Source organism: Lathyrus oleraceus, chromosome 5 (assembly GCF_024323335.1).
Source record: "Lathyrus oleraceus cultivar Zhongwan6 chromosome 5, CAAS_Psat_ZW6_1.0, whole genome shotgun sequence".
Lineage (NCBI taxonomy): Eukaryota > Viridiplantae > Streptophyta > Magnoliopsida > Fabales > Fabaceae > Lathyrus > Lathyrus oleraceus.
This window is the reverse complement of record NC_066583.1, coordinates 192,131,075-192,142,560: the sequence shown is the minus strand read 5'-3', so window position 1 is coordinate 192,142,560 and position 11,486 is coordinate 192,131,075.

Here is an 11,486-nt window from a genome sequence, read left to right as displayed (position 1 = left end):
TACCAACAACAACATGGTAGACGAAAGATGACTCACTTAGGATAGATTGCAAGCATCCGACAATTATCCAGGAGGAAGGGGTAGAATGAATATTCGATTCTGCAAAGGGACAACGAATCTTACTCGACTAGGGAAACACGAAAGGCTTCGACCGAAGAGTGCATGAGATATATTATCTATAGCCGTCAAAATGTAGATAATACTCTCGCATGGAAGATTATCCATAACCGGGTTGTAGGTTGTTAAAGGATAAATCATCCGAAAAGAGAAACAATCGTTACCAACAACAACATGGTAGACGAAAGATGACTCACTTGGAATACATTGATGAAAATCAATGATCCAGGGTACACAATCACTGGCAAACAGTGAAAGGACCCGTTGGGGATAAAATTGCTAGCGAAGAGAAATTACCCAGAAGAGAGAGGGAAAATCAACATCGAATACTGGATGAAGATAACCGTAAAGAGGGGATTACATCTACCAAATACTGGGTAGAAAACCACAGAAGAGTAACTGTCATCGGTTGGGATGAACAACAAAGTTAACTCTGCTAGGGGAGAAAATAGGGTTTATAACTACCGGTTAGTAGGTAATAAACCAAACAGATAGGACTTACGACTGCCGGTTTGTAGGTAGAAAGCCAAGAATTCCACTGAGGATAAGATGAATGAGCGCCGGTTAGTAAGCAACTATTCATTTATACCACAGGGAAGCACGAGAGGCAGTTGAAAAAGGACCAATTTAGGATCAAACCAAAAAGGCGAACTTGAATCAAGACTTGTCCTAATGAGGATAGAACTCAAAAGGGAAAACCCGTCCCATTATGTGTGTTGGGAGGGAACGGAAACAACCGTCATCCACGAGGATGTATCTCAGTGGGGAAATGGCAGGAAAGGATAGACACTTTCTGCTTAAGGGCCGACTCTACATTGAGATATTAGACACCCGACATCTGCTTGGGAAGATCTACTGGAGAGATCTATATCACCATTAGCAGGAGACAACAAACAAAAGATATATGGCAAAAAAATGCAACATGAATATCTGTATGTTTATGATTATGCATGAATATGTGTGATTTATGTTTGATGAATGCTGACAAAACAGACATTTCTAACACAAACGGGCCCAGGGAACAAACGCCCGGTACTACACTTCCAGAGGAAAATACCGAGAAATCCAATGGAAAGCCAATCTGCCGGAGATCCCAATGCTAAAAAACAAAGATTTGCGGGGAAGCAAGAGATCAGAGATATCAAAGGAATCACCAAATCTCTGAGTGATGGATCAACAATCAACCCAACTGGGAACAAAAGTTCACAGCAGGCAGAAACTGCCACGAAAGCAACTCTGTTGGAGATGTGGAGAGATCATGAGACTTCTGCCAGAGATTATCATTCTTATCTGAGAAACAAGAGTTTACTGCACAGGCAAGAACTGCTGAAGAGAACAGAACACACAAGTAGAATCTAGCCGCACGAGCAACTCTACTGGGGATACTGCCAGCGACTCCATTGGGGAACAACCCACTGAGGGAGAAAAGATCACACAAGTAGATTCTTCCACACAAGCCACTCTACTGGGGATCAGATCATCAAGAAATCACCCATTCTCTGCAGGGGAGAAATCAACACAGATATAATCCACCATGCAACCAATCTACTGGAGATTTACCTGAGAAAGAGAAGGAGAACTGGGGATCGACCACCAAGTACTGAACCTTCACAAAATACCACAACTGCTGAGGAAAAAAAACTCACTACTCTGCTGAAGGGAGGGGAGGTGAAAACTTCAACAAACACCTCTGATGGGGAGATTCCATAGATGAAATATGATATCAACAACTCCTCTGGCGACTTCACCGGGGAAAAAGACAAAGTAACAGGGTGTCAACCCACCAACTGCTGAATCTTCCAAAAGGAAATCGACCGTGCTGGGGAGAGAATGCTGCAAGAGAGGAAGACTGAAGTTTCCAACAAGCACTCTGATCTGGGAACAATCTCAACAGAAGCTCTGCTTGGGGAGCAACCCCAACAACAATCTGAAGAAAGAGGATACAACCATGCCAGGAATAATGAACGGATGTCTTACCTTGTCGGAAATCATGCCACCCTTGGGAGAGCACTGAGAAATTCTTAGGTATCCTTTCATCATTGTGAATATTCACTTTGTTTAAAAACAATTTTTTTTTTATGAAATTTTTTTATTTGTTTAAAACAATGACATTTTATCAATTAAAACATGCAAAACATTTATTGAATTGAAACAAATAAGAGTGCAAATAATTGGATAAAAGCTCAAATTGATTTGATGGAATGGTAGTCTGCGAATGGCAAGACTCCATAGATCTATACAAGTTTGAAATCAGTGATGTATATTGGAAGAGGGCTACATTGAACATAATGATCCTTTCTCTACCAATTTGAATTTCAATGTATTCAAAGCTTCGGTCGGCGACGAATCGAGAATCTCTGACGAAAAGACAGTCGTGAAACAGAAAGTCTTGTCAGGATGCAGTTACTTGCCAAATCCCTAATTTTTGCCTAGATTGCCCCAGGGTGAGGTACTCAATCTAGCGGGATGCAAATTCATTTTTTCTTTTATGTCTCTAATTTTTGCCTGGATCGCCCTTTCGGGTTTTCCACCGAGACACTCATTTTTGCCTAAGCCGCCCTTTCGGGTTTTCAACTTAGCGAGCTATTCTGTTTTTTCATATACTTTTTTTTAGGCAAAGTATCGCTTGACTGCATCTGAATTCACAGGACGAGTGAAATCCTCCCCATTCATAGTCGTGAGCATCAAAGCTTCGCCTGAAAAGGCTCTCTTGACAACATATGGACCCTCGTAGTTTGGAGTCCACTTGCCCCTGGAAATGGGCGCGAAAGACAAGACTTTCTTGAGCACAAGGTCACCTTCTCGGAACACACGAGGCTTGACCTTCTTATCGAATGCTTTCTTCATTCTCTGCTGATATAACTGACCATGGCACATGGCAGTCAAACGCTTCTCTTCAATCAGATTCAACTGGTCGTAACGACTCTGAATCCATTCAGCATCAGTCAACTTGGCTTCCATCAAGACTCTCATTGATGGGATCTCCACCTCCACTGGGAGACAAACCTCCATGCCATAAACAAGAGAGAAGGGGGTTGCCCCTGTTGAAGTGCGGATAGATGTACGATATCCATGCAAAGAAAATGGCAGCATCTCATGCCAATCTTTGTACGTAACAACCATCTTCTGGATAATCTTCTTGATATTCTTATTAGCCGCTTCAACAGCCCCATTCATCTTGGGTCTGTAGGGAAAGGAGTTATGGTGTGCAATCTTGAACTCAACGCACAACTCTTCCATCATCTTATTATTCAGATTAGATCCATTATCAGTAATAATCTTATCTGGCACACCATAACGGAAAATAAGTTGATTTTTGATAAACTTCACGACCACCTGTCTGGTCACATTCACATATGAAGCGGCTTCAACCCATTTGGTGAAGTAATCAATTGCTACGAGAATAAACCTGTGTCCGTTGGACGCTTTCGGTTCAATCATGCCGATCATGTCGATTCCCCACATAGAGAAAGGCCATGGTGATGAAATCGCATTCAGAAGTGTCGGAGGAATATGAATCTTATCCGCGTAAATCTGACACTTGTGGCATCTCTTCACATATTTGCAGCAGTCAGACTCCATTGTCAGCCAATAGTAGCCTGCTCTCAACATCTTTCTAGCCATGGCATGTCCATTGGAATGAGTACCAAATGAACCTTCATGGACCTCAGTCATTAACAGGTCTGCTTCGTGTCTATCCACGCATCTGAGCAAAACCATGTCATAATTTCTCTTGTAAAGCACTTCACCACTGAGGTAGAAACTGCCTGACAACCTTCTCAGAGTTTTCCTGTCTTTCACAGATGCCCCAGGCGGGTAAATCTGGCTCTGAAGGAAATTCTTGATATCAAAATACCAAGGCTTATCATCTTTCACTTCTTCAACTGCAAATACGTGAGCTGGTCTATCCAAGCGCATCACGGTGATGTTGGGAACTTCATTCCAATACTTGACTACAATCATCGAAGCAAGCGTAGCAAGCGCATCTGCCATCCGATTATCCTCTCGAGGAATATGATGAAAATCAACTTCAGTAAAGAACGTTGAAATCCTCCCTGCATAATCTCTATACGGAATGAGACCAGGCTGATTCGTCTCCCATTCACCCTTGATCTGATTGACAACCAAGGCCGAATCACCATACACATCAAGATTCTTGATCCTCAGATCAATGCATTCTTCTAATCCCATAATACAGGCCTCATACTCAGCCATATTATTCATGCATTTGAAAGTTAGCCTTGCTGTAAACGGAATATGTGTGCCATGAGGAGTAATCATTACTGCCCCAATTCCATTCCCGTACTGATTCACAGTGCCATCAAACACCATCGTCCATCTAGAACCAGGTTTTGGACCTTCATCAAGTGTAGGCTCATCGCAGTCTTTCATTTTCAAATACAGAATCTCCTCGTCTGGGAAGTCGTACTGAACAGACTGATGATCTTCAATCGGCTGATGTGCCAAATGGTTAGCCAAGATACTACCTTTGATAGCTTTCTGAGCCCGATACTCGATATCATACTCAGACAACAACATCTGCCAACGGGTAATCCTCCCAGTTAAAGCAGGCTTCTCGAAAATATACTTGATTGGATCCATTCGGGATATCAACCAAGTTGTATGATTTATCATGTACTGGCGCAAACGCTTAGCAGCCCAAGCCAAAGCATAACACGTCTTCTCAAGCATAGAGTATCGAGACTCACAATCAGTAAACTTCGTACTGAGGTAGTAGATATCAGATTCTTTCTTCCCTGATTCATCTTGTTGACCGAGTACACAACCCATCGAGTCTTCAAGAACTGTCAGATACATGATCAGAGGTCTTCCTTCTACAGGCGGAGACAAGATCGAAGGTTCAGACAGATACTCCTTAATACTGTCGAAAGCTTTTTGGCAATCCTCGGTCCAATCAAGAGACTGATCTTTCCGAAGAAGCTTGAATATCGGCGCACATGTGGCAGTCATGTGGGATATAAATCTGGAAATATAGTTCACGCGGCCAAGAAAACCTCGGACTTGCTTCTCAGTTTTGGGTGCAGGCATCTCTTGTATTGCTTTGACCTTTGCAGGATCAACTTCAATACCTCTCTCGCTGACTATAAAGCCCAACAACTTGCCAGAACAGACTCCAAATGTACATTTGTTCGGATTCAGACGAAGCTTGTACTTCCTCAGACGCTGAAAAAGCTTCAACAAATGTTCAACATGTTCAACTTCCGTTCTAGACTTAGCAATCATGTCATTGACATAGACCTCTATCTCCTTGTGCATCATATCATAAAACAAGGTAGTCATAGCACGTTGATACGTGGCTCCGGAGTTCTTCAAACCGAAGGGCATCACTCAATAACAGAATGTTCCCCAAGGTGTGATGAATGTTGTCTTCTCCATATCCTCGGGTGCCATCTTGATCTGGTTATAACCGGAAAATCCGTCCATAAACGAGAAGACTTTAAATTTAGCTGTATTGTCTATCAACATATCAATATGTGGTAGAGGGAAATCATCTTTCGGACTAACTTTGTTCAAATCTCTGTAATCAACACACATACGGACTTTTCCGTCCTTCTTAGGCACAGGCACAATATTGGCCACCCATAGAGGATATGTAGAAGTCACCAGAAACCCCGCATCAATTTGCTTCTGAACTTCTTCTTTGATCTTCACTGCCATATCTGGATGAGTCCTTCTGAGCTTCTGCTTCACTGGCACGCACTCAGGCTTCAAAGGCAGGAAATGTTGCACAATATCTGTATCTAGACCTGGCATGTCTTCATACGACCAAGCAAAGATATCGGAATATTCTCGCAGCAAACTGATCAACCCCTTCTTGACAGACTCTTCAAGGAGTGCCCCAATCTTCACCGTACGAACACAATCTTCAGACCCCAAGTTGACTGTTTCTAGATTCTCGAGATGCGGCTGAATGATCTTCTCTTCGTGCTCAAGAAGATGGGTAATCTCATCAGGAATCCCTTCAACACCATCTTCCTCTGCCTCGAATACAGGGAATTCAAAATTGGGAGATGGCGTTGGATCATTATGTTCAATGGGTTTTAGAATCAACCTGCATAATGATTTTGGATAATAAAAAGCTTTAGAATTTAAACAAACAAATCATTATGCAGATGAAAAGATTGCTTTTATTCTGGTTTTTAGGGTTTTTTTTTTGTGATCACTGATTTCATGCAAAAGCAAAAAGTGAAAACAAATGGAAAAACAAATGTTTAACGATGCATTAATTGAATGAAAATATCATTGTATATATGATGCCGACAATGTCATCACTTCTCCTTTTGGCATGGGAGAAGGGTTTCTGAACAAAGTGAACATATTACGCTGACTTATGAATGACCGTAGGAACATCCACAGCGACCCAATTGTGGCAGGCACCACCAGGAATGACAAAGTTGCTAAAATCCTCTACATCCTCTTCCAGAATAGCAGCAGTTTCTTCAGTTTGATCGGCGTGGATGAAACCTCCACTCTTGAACAGCCCTTGCTCGTTGAATGCCCTAGAAGAATAGCCAATGCCATCCCGGGACTTGTTGTCTTCAAGTTCAATCATCTTCCCTAAACCAGCAACTGTACCACATTCAATGGCCAGCTTCGCATCACGATAGGAAGCAAATGAATGAGACTTCTTCTCAATCGGCTCAACAATAGACAAAGCTTGGAAAGGCGTTCCAACTTCATCCTCAGCATCAATATATGAGAAAGAAGACAGGTGGCTAACCAGGAGAGCGTTTTCTCCCCCTACCACGACCAGTTTCTTATTCTTAACGAATTTCAGCTTCTGGTGTAGGGTGGATGTCACGACGCCAGTCTCGTGAATCCATGGTCTACCAAGGAGACAGCTATAAGATGGGTGGATATCCATAACCTGAAAGGTGATCTGGAAATCACTTGGTCCAATCTTGATTGGGAGATCAACTTCCCCAATCACGGTCTTGCGCGACCCATCGAAAGCTTTCATAACAACTCCACTTTGCCTCATGGGAGGCCCCTGATATGACAATCTCGAAAGAGTGGTCTTCGGCAATACATTTAGAGATGATCCAGTGTCCACCAACACATTGGACATGGCGTCGTTCTTGCAGTTCATAGAAATATGTAAAGCCATGTTGTGATCTCTTCCCTCCTCAGGAAGATCAGCGTCACAGAAACTTAAAGTGTTGCAAGCAGTGATGTTTGCAACAATACTGTCAAACTGTTCAATGGTGACGTCATGAATAACATAAGCCAAATCCAACACTTTCTGCAGAGCCTCCCTATGAGGTTCCGAATTCAGAAGCAACGATAGCACGAAGATCTTGGACGGTGTTTGTAGAAGCTGATCTACAACATTGTACTCACTCTTCTTGATGAGCTTCAGCATCTCATCACACTCTTCATTCACAATGCCACTCGGGCCAACAGAAGAAGTAGGAGTCTTTTGTACAGAGGAGGGTTTGGCAACAGGTGCCGGATTCAGAACATTCACTGCAGTCCCAACCGGACGCTCAGCGGAATTAGAAACAACATGAGGCTTCGGGGGTGCAGAAAATACACGACCACTACGGGTCAACCCGCTCACATCAGCAATATTTACCATAGAGGTTGAAGGCAACGACACTTCTCTCCCCTCTTCAACAGCAACAGCACTGTAAGGAAAGGGAATCGCTTTCTCAGAAGAATAAGGCACAGGGCCTGCAGGCTTGATGACCAGAGAAGGAGAAGATTTCTGTTTGCTACCATCATATCGGATGACAACAGGCTCTGGAATCTTGAACACAGGAGAAATCACATTCACCTCAGGTTCATCTTCATCAACGTTTCTGTTTTGCAGAATCTCAATAGTCCCATCATCTAACAACTCTTGAAGATCCTTTCTCACTTGGCGGCAACCTAATCTGTTGACAAAGCATATACGTCATCTGTCATGGTCGTGCTCTAAATGACTGTAATCACACAGCAACTGATGCAACTCGACCAATGACTGTCGAATATGGCTTACATATTTGACCATATATTTGCCAGGGCAACCCTGGACCATGTTAACTGACTTCCCATGCTCGGGCAACGGGTTCTTCTTAACATTGGGGCCTGAGTCCTCAAAGCTCAGAATGCCGCATCTCATAAGGTCCTGAACCTTAGTCTTCAACTGAAAGCAGTTCTCTACATCGTGGCCCGGAGCGCCAGAATGATAGACACAGTGCAATTCAGGCTTATACCACCACTGCGGGTTAACCGGTATAGCCGGAGGATCCCTAGGAGTAATCAGTTTCCGCTCTATTAAAGAGGGATACAGCTCTGCATACGATACAGGAATCGGATCGAAAGTGATCTTCTTCCTCTCATAATTCTGACCAGCTGGATTACTACTGCGAGGCTGGTAAGCCTGCTGCTGAGGGCGATGCTGTTGTTGATGATAAGTTTGAGGAGATTGTTGTTGATCGTGTTGCTGATGATGATAATTATCCCTGAAAACAGGTGCTACACTCGCCACCTGGTGCTGATGACGCACAGGCTTCCTCTTATCAGAGGGTCTTCTGGTTTTAGCATGGTGTCGCATTACGCGAAAAACCGGCGGGAAAACGAAACAACAGAGCCGCCACCGTGCGTTATTTATCCCAAAGGAGGGAAAGGAAACGCTCGAAGTAAACCTGGAAAAGACATGGTCTCGCGACCAGAGAGAGATGGGATCGGGAGTCGGTTATGCGAAGGGAAGGTATTAACACCCCTACGCATCCGTCGTACTCGACGGGATCCACGCACAAAAGGAAGGATAAAGGTTGCTAAACACTGCTCACAAACATCAAACACTGGCTGAAAGAGACACAGAAAACAAAAGAAACTAACTCGGCAGGATATCGCATCCTGGGCCTACGTAGTCTGTCAGGCACAGACATCAGAGTCGACGTAGTTCGGGACTAGGGGAACCGTGCTCGCTAGGATGTCGAATCCTATACATACGTATCTTCTCGGACTAAAGAAGAATCAGAGCACTCGTAGCTCGGCTAACACACGCCAAACAAAACCACACAGGAAACCGACTGCCAATCGCTGGACTTATGTCAGACTCCACACAAAACACACCCACACTGGAAACCAAATGCCAATCGCTGGACTTACATCGGACTCCAAGCACACAACAATAGGATACGGAATGCCAATCGCTAGTCTTACATCCATCTCCTAACACACACAAGACAAAACAAAAAGGGTGCCCGGAGAGATCAGCTCATCTCCTGCCTACGTACCTCATCTGGTATGAGGATTAGGGCGACGTAGTTCCCCTATGCAGGGACAAAGGACTAGCCTAACCAGAGACTGGGAAATGACATACTAGAAGGGAGACTAACTCGAGCCTAATAGTTATCATGCAAATTCACCATGGTCCCAGGTCAAGGTGTCTATCTAACTTGCACAGGGAGCAAGCTAAACCTAAGCAGCACAAGCAAAGCAAACAATCACACAAATAGCACACACTATATACAAACAAAGTGGGCTCACACAAGGTTAGGCTGTGAAACACAAGCCAACTGGAATCGGGTGATGTTAGCTCTTAACCCTAACATTGAGAGTTAGGGTGAAGCAGATGAAATGGGAAGTGAGGGGTGTGCCTCACAGCTCTTATCCCTGGCCTGGGAGAGCTTGACTCAAATAGAAGGTGTGGGAGTTCAGAAAGCAGGAACTCTTTTATCCACATGTGACTGACTCAACAAGGATCTTGGGTTAATATCCACAATGCATCAACATGTAATGTGAGCAAAGGGATGACACACTGACTAGCAGGAGATGGACTACACATCTCTTTTATCTGCCAATTGCCTTATCAAAGGACTTTACCTGCTTGGCACAAAGATAAACAAACACAAGCATTGCCTCTTAAGGAGGACTTCAGACAGGTGCCTGCCCAAGTAACAGGACAGGTCTTCCAGACTACATGAAGTCAGTGAATTATACCTCTAGTGGTTAAGCAACCAAGCAAACAGCAAAAGCAAGTTCAAAGAACTTAAGCAACTAATGTACCTGAAAACAATCTAACTCAGTCAGTACACAACTCACAAAGTCAAATAGACAATCCAAAAGTCAACAGATATGGTCAAACAGACAACAAGTGCAAGCTACAATGTGCAAGGCACAAGCTCAACTCAAATGAGCTATAAGCCACCTACAAAACAAGTCAAGGTTAGTCAACATTCAACAATCAACCAACTAGGCAACTCAAGCCAATGAATCAATTCCTCAAGGCCATATGCTTTTTGTCCTGAAAACAAAGCTCAAACATAAGCACAAACCACTAGGACAAGGCCTAGGGTCAAAGTGGGAGAAATAATCCAAAACAGAACATGAAAATTTACATGAATCAACTTTAATCCAATAAGAACCTAATCCAAAAGGTCTCATGTTAATAACATCAACCAATTTCATTTCACCAAGCAATCATAGCAAAGCATGCAAGTTCAAAGCTCATTGAAGCAACAGAATGGACAAATCCACATTAATTCAAAAATGATTCAATAAATCTCCAGAAAAATCATGGCTAAACAGAACACATCACATGATCAGCATACCAAAAATCAAGGCATTTGGACAAGTTTAAGCATGATAAAGAAATTCCATAAGGCAAGGCTAGCACAAACAAGCTCAATTGAGACACAAAATGCTACATCATCTTAGCACAAGCCTAAAACAGAATTGACAAATAATAAAGACATCCAATCAAAGCCACAATAAACTTCAAAGTGTCTAGAAACAATGTACAAAATTTCAAGTTCATATGATAAACAACCATCATTTCACAAATCATTGAAGTTCATGACTATCAAGAAGTCCACAAATGGTCAACCAGCAAGGAAAATCTCAAACAAATCAGACATGAATCCAAAAATTCCACAAAAATTCATGATCAATCCTAACATCCAGAAGAAGCATCATGCAAAAAATCTCATCATTTGGCATTTAATTGGCATGGTAAAGAAAATAAACAAGTTGAACAAGTAATGGTGTGACACACGTTGTCACACCTACATTAACCAGATCATATCGCAACAACCAAAAATGAGAAAAATTCAAACTCTACACCAAAATGTCAATTAGGATGTCTATTTTAAGCATGCAAAGTTTCAAGAGCATTGGACTAAATCTCATCATTTCACAAAGAAAATGGAAAGTAAGGTCAAGAAAACACACATGTGAACAATCCCTAAGCAAAATTAAATTCCAACCGTGCACAATTTCTGGAAAAATAGTCATAAAAAACTAGAAATCATGCGGAACAACATGCAAAAAATCCCAGGCCAATTGGATCATTATTCAATGAGTTATGAATTTTTGAATGATTGGAAAAAAAAATCACATGAAAGTATATAGATGAA